This window comes from Zingiber officinale, chromosome 3A, assembly GCF_018446385.1.
Source record: "Zingiber officinale cultivar Zhangliang chromosome 3A, Zo_v1.1, whole genome shotgun sequence".
NCBI lineage: Eukaryota > Viridiplantae > Streptophyta > Magnoliopsida > Zingiberales > Zingiberaceae > Zingiber > Zingiber officinale.
This window is the reverse complement of record NC_055990.1, coordinates 77,266,897-77,282,811: the sequence shown is the minus strand read 5'-3', so window position 1 is coordinate 77,282,811 and position 15,915 is coordinate 77,266,897. Positions and strand designations below refer to the sequence as shown.

At 38.0% G+C, this 15,915-nt stretch overlaps 1 long non-coding RNA gene across 1 annotated transcript; it reads left to right on the top strand.

The window, feature by feature from the left end:
• Nucleotides 1-6,398: 6,398 nt before the first annotated feature.
• On the top strand, nt 6,399-7,867 carry LOC122053850. The gene is made up of 5 exons (XR_006132402.1): nt 6,399-6,775; nt 6,878-7,034; nt 7,137-7,188; nt 7,293-7,329; nt 7,814-7,867. It is a non-coding gene; the product is annotated as an uncharacterized LOC122053850 (long non-coding RNA).
• Nucleotides 7,868-15,915: the final 8,048 nt, after the last annotated feature.

Below are 15,915 nucleotides of genomic sequence, written 5' to 3'. Positions count from 1 at the left end.
GCTGACGTATTTTGCATGTATGAGAGTGTCATATTGTCACCGGTACAGGAGAGGTGCTGCCGAAATTTTTTGGGAGGTACTTCCCTAGGGCGTGACAGGAAACAAATTGCTTCATATAGCCATCCACGACAGTGATCATAACTGAAACTTACATGCTCAACAACCAATCTATACTATCTCATGTTCATTACCTAATAGCCAAGAATGACCGAATTACACAGCAAACCCCAAGGAAACTACTTGTGCCCTTTTCATTGCTCCAACCAAACTTCATGCTAAACAATAAAAATATGCAAATTTAATTAAGCTACTAGAGATCAAATTGGTTCTTCCAATGCTAAACCATCAAAACTACAATGCTAAACAATTCAAAATCTACAATGCTAAACAAATCAAAATCTGTAATACTGAACAATCATTCCTCATACACTGTGCCACAGCAATCCATTGAACACCTCGAAACTAAAATTATTCATGCCCTTTCCTTAGCACAAACCGAACTTGCAAGGCTCCATATGAGCCGACTGTGCCCATTGAGGTAACCACAATTAACAAAAAACCAATTATGAGATGCTAATTATAAGAACTGAGAAGTTTAACTTACATGCCAAATCCATTAAAACCCCTTCTCATCTTCTTTATAAAACTCACGGAAGCAAAACCTCAATCAACAAATCTTTACAGCATAATCCAAAATCTGTAGAAATCCAAACCATATGCCTAACTAAACAATTCATTTCTTTCTTTGAGATTCTCGGCAACAGACATCAAGAGCACTGCCCTTACAACATGCTACGAAATCAAGAAGGAAGCAAGAATCTGAAACCTTAATTCAAGCCAGCAAGTAAAGGAAATCTCGGAACTACTCTTACTGCAGGTGAGAGCACTTACCTTGGCGTTCTTGGACTCACCACTGAAGAAGAGGGCTTCTAGGGTTTCAGAAGATTGAAATTTCCGGCGACTCCTCGCGGTTCCATGCTCTCGTCGACGCCGGAGAGAAGACCTAGCCTCCTTCGTTTCCGCTCAAGCAGGAGCTGTCGCACGCCGTTCACGTGCGAGAGAGGAGAGGAAGGGAGAAGTTTAGGTCACGGGGAAAATAATCCCTAAGTTCTCTCTTTATAACTAAGTTATTCTGTTATGGCTTAAGAATATTTCGCTTTTATTCTTATCACAAAACATTCGCTTGAGCACTTGGTCAGCCGGATCCGCTTAAGGCTTGGATCGGGTCGGAGGTCGCGGGTTCGAACCTCGGCCGAACCTCTTTAATTTTTGCAACTTCTTCCTTTTGGTAAAAATACCAAACGAACTCCAAAAATTACATAAAAATACTCTAAAAATTTCTAAAAATCTCTAAAAATCTCTAGAATATTTCTAAAGCATTTCTAAATATTTTTAATTACTATTAGGACTCCAAATATTAAAATTTGGGGTGTTACAATTCTCCCTATCTTATAAAAAGTTCATCCTCGAACTTAGAATAATTCTGGATATCTCTGTCTCATAGTGTCCTCACGCTCTCAAGTAGTTTCCTCGTGCTTCTGATGCTAAATGACCTTCACTAGTGGTACTCCTTTGTTCCTTAGTCTCTTAACTTCTTTGTCCACTATTGCCCATATCGCATCGTACCCATTAGTGGTCCTTGGAAGACCTGTTATAAACTTGGTCTACTTGTTTACTGGACCTCGCTCCTGGCTACCTCCCGAATTCCATTGTTCCCTTTTGTTACACTTGCCCTTCCAGTACTACTATACTTCCTAGATATAAAAAACTTGGTACGGGGACGTCCTGTTCTTGCCATCAAGTCAGGCAGAGGGAAAGAAAACTTAAAATCATCACTATACTTTCTAGATATATCTTAGTTAAGCATGATTCTTGACTTTTAACACATATGAGTAGGTACTTCTAAACATTTCTCTATACTGCAAGCACTAAAGGAAAAGCATAAAAAAAGTATAAATACATTCTTACTTGAAGACGGCAAAGCTGATGCTGATGTGTGATGCTGGAGAATAGGAACTGCTCTGATACCAACTGTAATGACCCACCTTCCTTACTACTCTCTAAGGTGACCGTTACTTAACTATTAACTCTACTCACTAGTGTTACTTATGCTAATATTAGTAACACTTAAATTTGTAACACCCCCAAAGAAGTTCCTACCGAAAAATTTTCGACAGCATCTCCCCTGTACTGGTGACAATATAAGCATATATACACAAGCAAAATAACACCATCCACGCAAGGTAAATGCCTTACAGTGATGTATTGCTGGGTTACTCATTTGTAGGTTGCTAAATTAAGTTTTTCTAATGGGTTGTAGGGTTTTGTGCTTGCTTAGTTTTTGAGTGGTGTGATGTGGATTGGTTGATATTGTGGATTAAGGATTAAGGTTTTGCCTCAAGTGGTATCAGAGCGGGTACGATACCTGTTTTGTTTTTGTTTTGGATTTTTCGAGATTTTTCTGATATCAATTTTTGGTATCAGAGCAGGTACGATGCCTGTTTTGTTTCATGTTCTGGATTTTCGAGATTTATCTGATACCAATTTGGTATCAGAGCAGGTTCGATGCCTGTTATTCGTGTTTTAGATTCCGTGATTCGATTTTCTTGATGTGACTTTCGGGTTTTGGGACCAGGCAGCAGCAGGACATCTCCAGGCTTTAGGAGGTATGTTTGCATATTGTTATCATGCATTTCGGTTGGTGTATGTATTGTTGCCCATATAGTTATGATGTGTGTTAGTGTTCTCTTGTTAGTACCTGCCTATTTGTTTGTACCATGCATTTCATGGGTGGGGTTAATCACTGATCACGGTTGACCCTAATGGAGATCAAGGATTTACAGTCTTAGGGGATTTCCTCATATCATACTATTAGTAGTTTTAGTGTCTGTTACTACTAGTTGGTTGAGAGTCAGAGTCACATACCTATCTCTATTATTATTAGCTGGATAGTGGATGATATCTGTATGCATATGTTAACTCAGTTTGTATTACTCCGGTTGGTTAGATCAGTTTAGGATTGATTTACCTGATCGACTTGTGCAGTTGTGGATTGATTTATCTTAGTTGGTTTCGTACTCCTGTTATTTTGATTAGTAGAGTATTGATTTACTCCTGTTGGTTAGGTTTGTAGATTACCCTCGTTGACTGGGGTAGTGGGGGATCGATTTTACCTTAGTTGATTTTGACGAGGATTGATTTACCCTTATTAGATCAGTTAGTTGACGATCGATTTATTTAGCAGTTCGATCATTAGGGTATACTCTATTTTTAGAGATTCTGATCTTTGGGGTTACTTGTGTTGGGTTAGATATTTGGGAGACTCACTTGAGTACGTGACTTGTACCGTCAAGGGGAGGACTGAGTTAGCCGTATACCATTGTCGGCTTGGTCAGCCTGTAGAGGGTTGTCGTATCCTATTCCATGAGGACTTTGACCATGGACTGTTTGTACCTGATAGGATGACTTAGAAGGTACATTCGGATATGATACCTCCACTGATGTGGAAAAGTGTAAAGCTACCTGCTTAACACTTATGAGATGGATCCACTACTAGGGTGTATGAGTTGGAGAGGACATTTGGATATATGATTTGTACTGACATGAGAGAGTTGAAGTTAGCTACTTAACCTTTACGTGACCCGGTACCACGTGAAGGAAGAAGCAGGGAATGCTTTTTGGAGATCAGGTCATCACTTAGTGATTTCCTTGAGGTGTTTGGAGAGAGAGTAGTTCTCTTCTTCCTTCGGTAGCATGATGGATTATAAGGCGATGATCAGTCGATTCGCCTAACGTTGTTCCATGGGAGATCCTGACTCATGGAGCTATTAGATATGATTAGATATCCATGATGTATTCAGTGATATATACCTTGCAATGGTGCGGAGGAAGTGGTGTTAGTTGAGTAATACCTAGGAGGTCCGACCGTAACTAGGTATAGTTTCAGATGATGATCTTCGAGGGGTTGAGCGTTGATTGACTGATGGTTTGATAAGCTATTTAGTTATAGTGTTCCTCTATATTTGTCTTCATTGCTCGATACTGGAGGTTACTGAACCTCATGGTGGAGTAATCACAGTATGATGGGGTACAAGACAATGGTTAGACGACTCAACTAACATTGTCTTTATCAGGTGGTTCAAGACCTTAACCCCGTGATCATTTTACCAGATCTTGTTGTCTATATCTCATATTAGAGGGTTGACCTTTTATTAGCATTTGTCAAGGGACATATGTAGGATGATTATGAGGGTGGTGGAGATACTCTTTTGATGGGTAGACTCTTAGTTAGGAGATTGTGTGACCCTTTGACTTTGGATTGACATTCCTTTACTTTATATATTTAATTATCAGAAAGGATGAGATGATGAGATTTGACAAACTTTCTAGATACATTTAGTTGTTGGAAGTGTGTGTTGAAGGTTGGATGCTTTCCTTTTTTCTCTATCTTTGTGTAGGAGACTATCCGGTATGATTGATTGATGTTGAGGACGATTTTGATTGATGGATATTGTGAAATCATGTGTGGTGATAGGTTGTCTTTTGATGAGTTATTAGTGGATATTTGTTTTGATGATCTATTAGTTAGCGTTGGATGTTGATAGTGACATGGAGTGTGGTATGTCGGTGATATCTATGGATTTGGTGAGTTGATCATAGGCTTGTTGTCGGGGATCTTACGGTTGGGTGTGCTGGTTGTACGGATATATGAGTTTATGGTTTTATCGTTTAGGCTTACAGTACCCTAGACCTTATATTTTCATGGATTCGATGTATTTGGTATTATTAGGGATTTAGATCAATTTTCTTTGTCTCCATTGACAATGTTGTGATCTATTTTCGATTCGAGGTGGATCACGTACACTATCTTCGCATAGTTCTAGAGATGTTTCGACGGGAACATCTATATGTGAGGTTAGTAGTACGTATTGTGATTGTCTTTTACGAGTTTTTGGGACACATTGTCTCTGGTAGAGGGATATCAGTGGATCCACAGGAGATAGAGGTCATTGGGGGAGTAGTCATAGTCTATATCGAGATTTGAGGGTTTCTCCAAAGATTTATGTCGATGACGGACTGACTCGGGAAGTATGGAATTTCGGATAGATGTTTATGAGATCGCTTTAGATAACTACACAAGCTTAGTTATGCTTTCTAGTGTAGATGGATTTGTACTCAATATGTATCATATCAGATGGTGTAGTCAGGCGTGGTAAGAGGCGAGCGGAGCCCTCAGATCGGTTAGAATTCTCATGAAATGAGAGTTTGATTTTATTTTCATGAGAGATTATGTGTGTTTCGTCACTTCTTATCAGGAGGAGTTACTATGGAAACACATTGATCCTGACGTTCGGGTGACATATGATGTATGGAGATTTGGGCGAGCGTTCTTATTGGTGGATTTTCATGAAGGAAGACATCGTGGATTTTGTAACTTGATGTCTAGCGTGTCAGCACGAGAGGCTGAATATCAGAGACTAGCAGGATTATCTTCGTTGATTTGGATGCTAGAGTAGAGTTGGGAGCATGTTTTGACAGATTTGTCGTGGAATTATCCAGGACATTGAGATGATATGATGCTTTAGTTAATCATTCTTGGTTGACTAGTTGTCTCTTTAGCTATCGATTTGTAGGATGATTCTTTTGGATTGAGTCGAGTTATACTCTAGAGGATTTCCAATGATGATCTCGAGTATTGTTTTTGGATGGAGATCGGTGATTTTGATTTTGATTATGTTTACTGCAGATTGGATTAGAGTTTCACTTTAGTATAGATTTTCATCTCAAACTGATGGATAGTTTGAGCGATCTATATAGGTGTTGGAGGATCTATTGATAGTGGATTTTAGATTTTTGGGTGTTTGATTTATCCACAGTTGGTTAGATGCAGGTGGGAATAACAGAAGTAGGGTGAGCTCATGACTCACAGAGTCATCCCTTAGGGTGGGAGATTGGTTCATGATATTTGGATGGAGTGGTATATGAGGATGTTGATTGGTGGTTACTTTGGAGGAGGGTCCCTGAGTTGACCAGTAAATTTGGGGACCAAATTTTTATTAGTGGGGGAGAATGTAAGATACCGTAAAATTAAATAATAAATGTTATTGGACGAAAAATTGTATTGGATTTTTCTGGAATTTTTAGAAATTTTTCGGGATTTAAACGGGCTCAGTATGATCTGTTTTGATAGGACGGATTCTGGGTACAGAGTAGGCTTGTTTGGAATACCCAATTAAATGGGAGTTGATTTAGGATTTAACTTAAAGGTTTAATAATTAAACCTAAGTTTTATATTCTTTATTTTGCTCTCCCGATTCTTTCTCCTCCCCTGCCCCCGACTTTCTTCCTCTTCGCTCCTTCTCATGCGATCGGAGCAGACGACGCCACCAGGGAACCGATCGCCGAAGCCTGATGCACCGCCGGCTGAGCCTCCCTCCTTCCTCTCCCTATCGCGGCATGGAGATTCTCATCCTTCTCCCGATTGAGCTTCGGCCGGCCACCGAACCCGAGCTTTTGCCTCTTCTTGCGATTTCCCCTAAAATCCCGATTTCCTTCTCGGATTGTTGAATGCCGATCCACGCGCCGCCCTCTTTCGACTTCTCATCGTCGCAGACTACCGACCTTCGACGCTGATGAGCCCTGGTCGCCGATTGCCGCCATCAGTAGCCGCATCTTCTTCCCTTGCACGCGGGCTACTGACCTAAGGGGGAGAAGGGGCGCTAATTCTAGGGTTTCCAGACATCTTTATTTGCTTGGAGTCACGTGATCACCGAGGGTAAGCTAGCCTTCTTTTCTTGGTACTCTCTGACCCGTGCCCTAACAATATAGCTGATCGATCGTCTTCTCCTTAATCTGTTCGTCGGGGATTGATATGTAGCTTCACACCTGCTGGTTTTGGATTGGGAAACAACATCGGAGGCGACTGATCAAGGCTTCAGATCAACCTGGTGATGGTTCTTCCCTGAGCAGGCCTTGACCTTCTTCCTCCTTGTGGCTGATTGGAGTCTCAGCTGAAGAATTAAGCATCTGTTGAGGTGAGTTTAGTGTTGTGAATTAGGATTTCAGCAAATCTTTTGCCATATGATTGGATTTATGGATTGATCATTGGAAGAATTGATTATGGGTATCCTTTGTAGCTTCTGGCAGTGAGTTGTAGGGTTAGCTACTGGTTTGCTGCCATCCCTCAAGGTAAGGGGTTACCACTAGTTTTTCTTATTAGTGTGCTACTCTATTAGGTTTTCTAATGGAATATAGAAATTGATCTAAGGTGTAATGGATTGATTTTATGATAGGTTACTGTGAGCTCTTGATTTGTGGCACTATCTCGAGGTGAGTTTCCTTTGATGATGTATCTCTAGATCCTTCTATTATTGCTTTGTTCTATCAGTGTTGTTATTGGATATTAGATCATGTTTAGTTTAGAGCACATGGAAGCATGTAGAGGGATTCGTTGTAGTTGGATGCTCTTGTGTTGGATTAATTAATGGCTGGTAGGTTATGTTTGGAAAGATTGAAGGAGTTATAAGGAGATTTGATTAGTGAGAATTAAGGAAATCAATTGAGATGTAGGTTGATAAGGATTTGTATTGTATTATGTTGGAGATTTCGTGATCTAGGTTTGTTTGGATAAATTGTGATTAGTGGGTTTAGAAGGATTTATGATGAGTTTGGATTAGTGTTTGATTGATGATGATTTATGTGAATTGGATTTAAGATGTGTTAATTATGCAGATTGAGGATTAGGTTTTGGGTTTGGTTAGTTGTTGATTATGTGATCAACTAAACAATAATATATATATATTGATTTATGCAGGATTTTGGATATGGGACGATCATCACGATGTGGGATTTATTTTATCACGATTAAACGGTATTTCTTCCGACCTCTGTAGATTTTCTTGTACTTAGTGCATGGTTATGATATTGATTAATGTATCTTCTTATATGACGATCGTCTTTTCGCTTTACGACTTATGCTTGACCATTGTGATCTATTTAATTCATATATAGTCTCAACTAGATATCTACATACTGCAGATTACGCTGTGCATTATGCCTGTTAGGGATTGTCGATTGTTGGTATTAATACGATCTGGATTAGATGCGGGTAGATGCGTTATCTCATACGTGTATAATGTACTTGATGTACATGTATATTTAGCAGACGCATATATTGTTACGTTACGATTGTTGGGGTATACGAGGATAGTATATTGATCAGACTTTATTTGGAGGATCATCTGTGCCTATACTAATCGTGAGATTTTTGTTGATTATACAGTGTATATTATATATGTTGGGATACGTGGAGGTATCACGATTATACTCTTGTTGGAGGTATTTTTTGAGGTTTGGGGTTGTTGCATGGATGATGATTAATATATATATATATATATATATCGTTCATTCATCGATACACGATTTCTCCCTGTGGTTGAGAGAGTCGTGATTGGCTGGTTTAGTTTAAACCGCACACCCTACCACTGGGTAGTGGTAGTTGGAGCAAATTCGTCTGTCGTGCCACCACCCGAGGTTTAGTGAGATCCGAGGCATCGGGGACCACGATCTTTATGTAGTTAGATAGCTGGACTGTCTGCCCTCGACCACATATATAGGTTGAGAATGGGTCGCGAGCAGTCCATGACCCAAGCCTCCACCACACGTGGGTCGTGGTGTTCGGAGAGAGGCGGGGTGACCATTGGAGCACGTACTTTTGATTCTACGCGGCATCTTTGAGATATATTGCATCACTAGTAGTTACTACTGTTTGTGGTATTGCGTTTGTTTTCGATGATTGTTCAGATATGGTTGTCACGTATACGCGTATTTATTTTTATTTACATGTATACGCGATCGTATTTATATTAGCAGTATCACGGTACGTATGTTTGCGCAGTTCAGTGAGTTTTTACCGATCATCACCTTGATGTCGATTCAGTGGTATGATCTGCCATTACGTTAGTTGTGGTTTATACAGGTTTATATCAGTTATTATGCGGTATGTTCGGATCATGATTATGATAGTATGATCTCTTATTCCCTCATCAGAGCAGTTGATCTCCATATTGTTTATGGACCACGACTATCTTTTCTATTACCCATTGAGTTACCTATACTCACCACCGCACGTATACATTTATGTTTTCGTGCTTCGTAGATGGTTGGTGTCGCTCGGAGAATCTCGTCTGTCACTAGTCCATCGCCACATCCGAAGATCGGATTGTTTTCTTTTGTATATTGTTTTCTTATTTTCGCAGTATTTGTATACCATGCGGCTATCCTATTGTTTCGTGTTGTATTTGTGTTTAGCCTATGGCGCATTATGTAATTATGTTGGGCTTGATCGCTTTTTTGTTTTAAATTGCAATAGTATACATTGCTTTATATATAATATACGTGGTTGTGATTGTTTTCTCATTTATTATAACTGCTATTGTGTATATAAATATTCCAGACGCCGGATGATATTTTGTTTGTAGTGACGCTTCATGTGTCACCAGATGCAGGAGATCTTGTCGGATTTTGTCAGGGACTCTTTGGCAGTGACAGCCTAAAAAATTTTCTAAGATCTCTCTGGTGACAATATAAGCATATATACACAAGAAAAATAACACCATCCACGCAGTTTAATAAATCGGATCACAAGTAGTGAATAGCGGAAACATAATGACATACAACTTTTACTCCAAAATTTTCTTATCAACTTAAATAAAGAATTAATCTAAACAAATTCTTAAACTAAGTCCCAAGGCTTCTATAGTCCAGCATCACACACCATCCACACCTCCTTGTCGCCTTCCTTTATCTGCAGTAAGAGGAAATGCAATCTATAAGCAAAATTGCTTAGTAAGCGCTATATAACTCACAAAATCTCGATATGCATGTACATATATCTATAACATAAACTAACTAAATGTTTACTGAAAACTACTCATGCTCATCTAATAGTAAAGGAATCATAACAAACTGAAATGCTAAACATGTAAAGCTGCTCATGCTCACCTACTAGCAAATAACAATAAGCTAATCTAAATAACATGCTAGCATAAAAGAAAACTAAACTTGCTGATTTTAAAATAAAGTGAAACTTATTTCATTTGTTCTAAACTTATTCTTTTATTTCACTTGTTTAAAACTTATTCTTTTATTTCACTTGTTTAAAACTTATACTTTAATACTTTAAAATAACAATCAACTTCTCTTGGGTCCAGGCGTAGTACCATCTTATGCGCGTTCCCTAATAGGTTAGGGTAGCGAGCCACCAATCCTAAAAGACTAGACCTTGGTCTACCAGGGCCAAGACCTTGGAATTAGACACATGGATGTGTTTAACGACAACCTTGGAAGTCGAGTACTAGCCTCTTTAAAGTAAAATATCTTATTATCTTAATTATTTCTTCTTTAAATGTCTTGGCATTTTAACAAGCACCTTGTGTGCTAAAATCCCTAAAATCTTGACTTTGGGATCTATTTAAGGCCTTGGCCTTTTTCTTTCTTTTCTTTATCTCTCTTATACTTGTTAATACCTCTAATAAAAGAATGTCTCATACAAAACTGTACTAAAATGCTTATTAACATTGCACTGAAATGCTTAACAGAATTGCATGGAAATACTTAATAAAATTGTACTGAAATACTCAATAAAACTGCATACTATGCTAATCAAAATTCTGCATACTTTGCTAACAAAATTCTGCATACTGTGCTAAATAAAATTCTGCATATTAAGCAAATAGAAATCTACATACTGTGCTAAACAAAACTGCACTATGAGCTTAACGAAACTGCACTTGAATGTTAACTAAATTCTGCACTTGAAATGTTAACTAAAATCTGCACTTGAAACTCTAAAGAAAACTGCACTATAAGCTCTCAAAATCTACACTATATGCTTACGAAATCTGCACTATAAACTTACAAAATCTGCACTATATGCTTACGAAATCTGCACTATAAACTTACAAAATCTGCACTATGTTAAATTACATGCTTTAAGAACTAAAACTAAAACTATTTGTTCATATCCAAATCTAACAAATTCTGAATTAAGTTTCATGGAAGCAAGTATCAAAAGAACAAGCCGAAACCTCTACAATTCCTCCTGTTCAGCACTACTACAAGGCAACCAAAAGGAAACAAATTGCTTCATATAGCCATCCACGACAGTGATCATAACCGAAACTTACATGCTCAACAACCAATCTATACTATCTCATGTTCATTGCCTAATAGCCAAGAATGACCGGATTGCACAACAATCCCCAAGGAAACTACTTGTGCCCTTTTCATTGCTCCAACGAAACTTCATGCTAAACAATCAAAAATCTGCAAATCTAATTAAGCTACTAGAGATCAAATTGGATCTTCCAATGCTAAACCATCAAAACTGCAATGCTAAACAATTCAAAATCTGCAATGCTAAACAAATCAAAATCTGTAATACTGAACAATCATTCCTCAAACACTGTGCCACAACAATCCATTGAACACCTCGGAACTAAAATTATTCATGCCCTTTACTTAGCACAAACTGAACTTGCAAGGCTCCATATGAGCCGATTGTGTCCATTGAGGTAACCACAATTAACAAAAATCCAATTATGAGATGCTAATTATACGAAATGAGAAGTCTAACCTACATGTCAAATCCATTAAAACCCCTTCTCATCTTCTTTATAAAACTCACGGCAGCAAAACCTCAATCAACAAATCTTTTCAGCATAATCCGAAATCTGTAGAAATCCAAACCATATGCCTAACTAAACAATTCATTTCTTTCTTTGAGATTCTCGGCAGCAGACATCAAGAGCACTGCCCTTACAACATGCTACGAAATCAAGAAGGAAGCAAGAATCTGAAACCTCAATTCATGGCAGCAAGTAAAGGAAATCTTGGCGTTCTTGGACTCACCACCGAAGAAGAGGGCTTCTAGGGTATCGGAAGATTGAAATTTCCGGCGACTCCTCGCGGTTCCATGCTCTCCTCGACGAGAGGATCATGAAAATATGAAGAACTCTCGAAAAGACCCCTTGGCCAGCCGCCGTAGAGAAGACCTAGCCTCCTTCATTTTTGCCCAAGCAGGAGCTGCTGCACGCCGTTCGCGAGTGAGAGAGGAGAGGAAGGGAGAAGTTTAGGTCACGGGGAAAATAATCCCTAAGTTCTCTCTTTATAACTAGGGTATTTTGTTATAGGTTAAGAATATTTCGCTTCCCTTCTTATCACGAAACATCCGCTTGAGCACTTGGTCAGCCGGATCCGCTTAAGGCTTGGATCGGGTCGGAGGCCGCGGGTTCGAACCTTGTCCGAACCTCTTTAATTTTTGCAACTTCTTCCTTTTGGTAAAAATACCAAACGAACTCCAAAAATTACATAAAAATACTCTAAAAATTTCTAAAAATCTCTAGAATATTTCTAAAATATTTCTAGATATTTGTACTTACTATTAGGACTCCAAATATTAAAATTTGGGGTGTTACAGAAATAGGGATGTAACGTCCACCCTTCTTACTACTACTACTACTACTCTCTAAGAGTGACCGTTACTTATCTACTACTCTACTTAACCGGTTTATTAAAAATCACATGGAAAACCCTACCGAAAAATTTCGGCAGAATCTCCCCTGTACCGGTGACCATTTTTCATAATACAAGCATAATATACTCAGCCACAGGCGGCTGGAAATATATTCCAATCAACCACGCAGTTTAATAAAAATGGAAACTAACCACAACCACGCAGTTTAATAAATCAAAACATGCAGGTAATGAAAAGCGGAAACATAACTTCTTACTACAAAATTTTCTTATCAACTTAATAAGAAATTAAACTAAACAAATTCTTAAACTAAGTGAGTTCTTTAGCTAAGTCCAAAGGATCTCCATAGTCCACACATCACACACCGTCACAGCATCTACTTGTCGCCTTCTTCCTTATACTTTAGCTTTTCCTTTATCTGCAGTAGGAGGAAAATAGTATCTATAAGCTAAAAGCTTAGTGAGCGCTATCCTACTCACAAAAACTCGATATGCATGTATATAAATAAAAACATGCTAAAACTGAATGCCAACATGTAAAGCTACTCATGCTCATAAATAGCAAATAAATCAACTAACTGAAAAACTAACATGTATAGCTACTCATGCTCATAAATAGCAAAGAAATCATGCTAACTGAAATACTAAACATATACAGCTAATCATAGAACTATCATGTGTATCAATAGGAAACTGAACTGATACATAAGCTGAACTAATTAATGCTAAACTGAGTCTAACTTGTATTCACATAACTAATTTGTGAAGTTTTGAAAACTATTTACATAATAGATTAAAATAATAATCATGCTGCTGATGAGCCCGGCAACTGTACTTGCTGTGCGCGCATCCCTAACTAAACCCGGCGAGTCTAGTAGGGTTTACTAGGTTATCTAAACCTAGGGACGACTATGGGAGCCCAACCCAATGGATATCTAATCCAGTACAGTGCCACTGCTGAAAATAAAATACTGATTTCATAGCTAATTTTCTTACCTTGCTTTAACTAGGTTATCTGAACCTAGAGGTGATTGTGGGAGCCCACCCATTGGACCGTAGTCCTATATAAGCTGAAGCAAGACTAAATAAGTTATTTTAAATGCTTCTACTGCATTAACTGAGCTATTAAAATGCCTACTGTAGCATTATATTGAGCTAAGCATTTTATCAAGCACTTGGTGTGCACTAGAACACACCCTACGTACTGAAAATCTGTATACAAAGCTTAACATAAATCTGCATGCAAAGCTTAACACAAATCTGCATATTAAGCCTATCAAAATCTGCATACTTTACTTATAAAAATCTGCATGCTATAAAAATAGAACTGCTCATGTTATTCCAATAGCAAATAGGAAACTAGAACAACTTAAGCATGCTGTGAAAGTAAAACCAATTCAACTACTAGGCATGCAATAGAATCTAGAAAATAAAGGAATCGTTGCTGCATGGAATTAACAGAATATCATGCTTCATCAGGAAATACTAAACAACAATGAAAACTAAAACTGCTCATGCTTGAAAACAGCAAAAGAAAAGAACCCGAAATCAATAGCAAATGGGAACTAAAAGATCTACTCATGTATATCTATATAAACTAAATTCACCATGCTGTTAACATCTAATCAACTTATTCATTTCCAAAAGATACAGAATTAATTGCTTGCTTTAGATACCCAAGGAATTAAGTACAGTCAATCCTGTACACTGCTCTAAATAAATCCATTAATCTACCATTAAGGAAACCAACAGATTAAACTAACTCATAATACTCAATGTGCATATATATGTATATACATCAAAACTGAAACTTAAATGCTTAATAAACACATGCTGGTCCAGTAAGCTATAAAGGAAATCAAATTGGCATGTCTAATTAAGCTACAAATGAATAAGTCTACTAATGAACATAAACAAATAAAACAATTTGTTCCAAAATCTGAAAGCATCACTAAGGAACATAAACAACCTTGAATTCGATCCAAAATTTTCTCACAAGATAATCTGCATACTACCAATGAATTTCTGCATATAGACTTGCTAAAAATTGCCATTTACCAAAATAATTCTGCTGCTATCTAAAGTTGATACGTGGATATGATGATACACTAGAACCTACAAGGAACCAAAGCATGATTGTTCTTCTTGTTATGTGCCAAGGAAACAAACTAAACGGAAATCACTGCTGTACGGCATGCTTCAAATTCAAGGGAAACAAGATCCGAAACTTACTATGCTAACCAAAACCTCAACAAGACTTAAGCTGAATACCAAAGCTTTAGATCTGAAAACTAGGGTTCTATGGCTACTTCCACCTTTAGAGCAATAAGGAAGAAAATCACAGAAAACAAGAATCCGAAAGCCATGAAAACGAATCAAAGCTCGGAACAACTCCTACTGCAGGTGAGTAGCAACTCACCTCGCTGTTCTTAGACTTACAACCGGAGAGAAAAAGGCTGCTAGGATTCGGAGAAGTTGTTTCCTCAAAGATCTCTTGGTATCTACTTGTTCTTCTCGACGAGGGGATCACGAAGGTGTGGAGATCTCGCCGGAAAAAGTCCTCGTCGGCCGCCAAAGATGAGCCCTAGATTCGGCTCTGTTTCCGCCCGAGAGCCGGCGCCGTCACGAGGGAAGGGTGAGGAAAAGTTTTGGTTTCGGGAAAAACTTAAGCTGTTTTTTTATAACTAAGTTTTTTATTAATTACTATACCTTAAATATTATTCACTCTTTCCTTATTTAACATCGGCCGCCAGCACAGCTGGTCAGGCGGGTTTTGCTCGGGTCAAACGTCTCGACTTCGATCCCTCAGCCGCGCACTTTTAATTTCAATTTATTTTAAACGTCTCAACTATAGGTTAAATATTTGTTGCTGCCTATCTATTTAGCAACGACCGCTAGCCCAGTTGGTTGACCGTGTTTTGCTTAAGGCGTGGCTCTCAGGTTCGAAACTCGGCTGCAACCATTTTTCCTTCTTATTTATTTTAAACGTTCCAACTACTGCATATATACATTTCGCTCCATATAAGATTAATAAAAATCGTGTAGCTCAGCTGGTTGGGCTAGTTTTGCTCGAAGTCACAGATTGCAGGTTCAAATCCTGGCTTCAACATATTCCTTTTCTCTCTTTTTTTTTTTAACACTTCTTCCTCTTGGTAAAAATACCAAACGAACTCCAAAAAATTACATAAAAATACTCTAAAAATTTCTAAAAATCTCTAGAATATTTTAAAAGTATTTCCAAATATTTTTATAGACTTTTAGAACTCTAAATCATGAAATTTGGGGTGTTACAAGGGAATTTTGAGAAATATAAATAAAAAATTTTACCCTAGAATTTTAAAGAAAATTTTGAAAATAATTTTGTAATTTAAGAAACTTAGT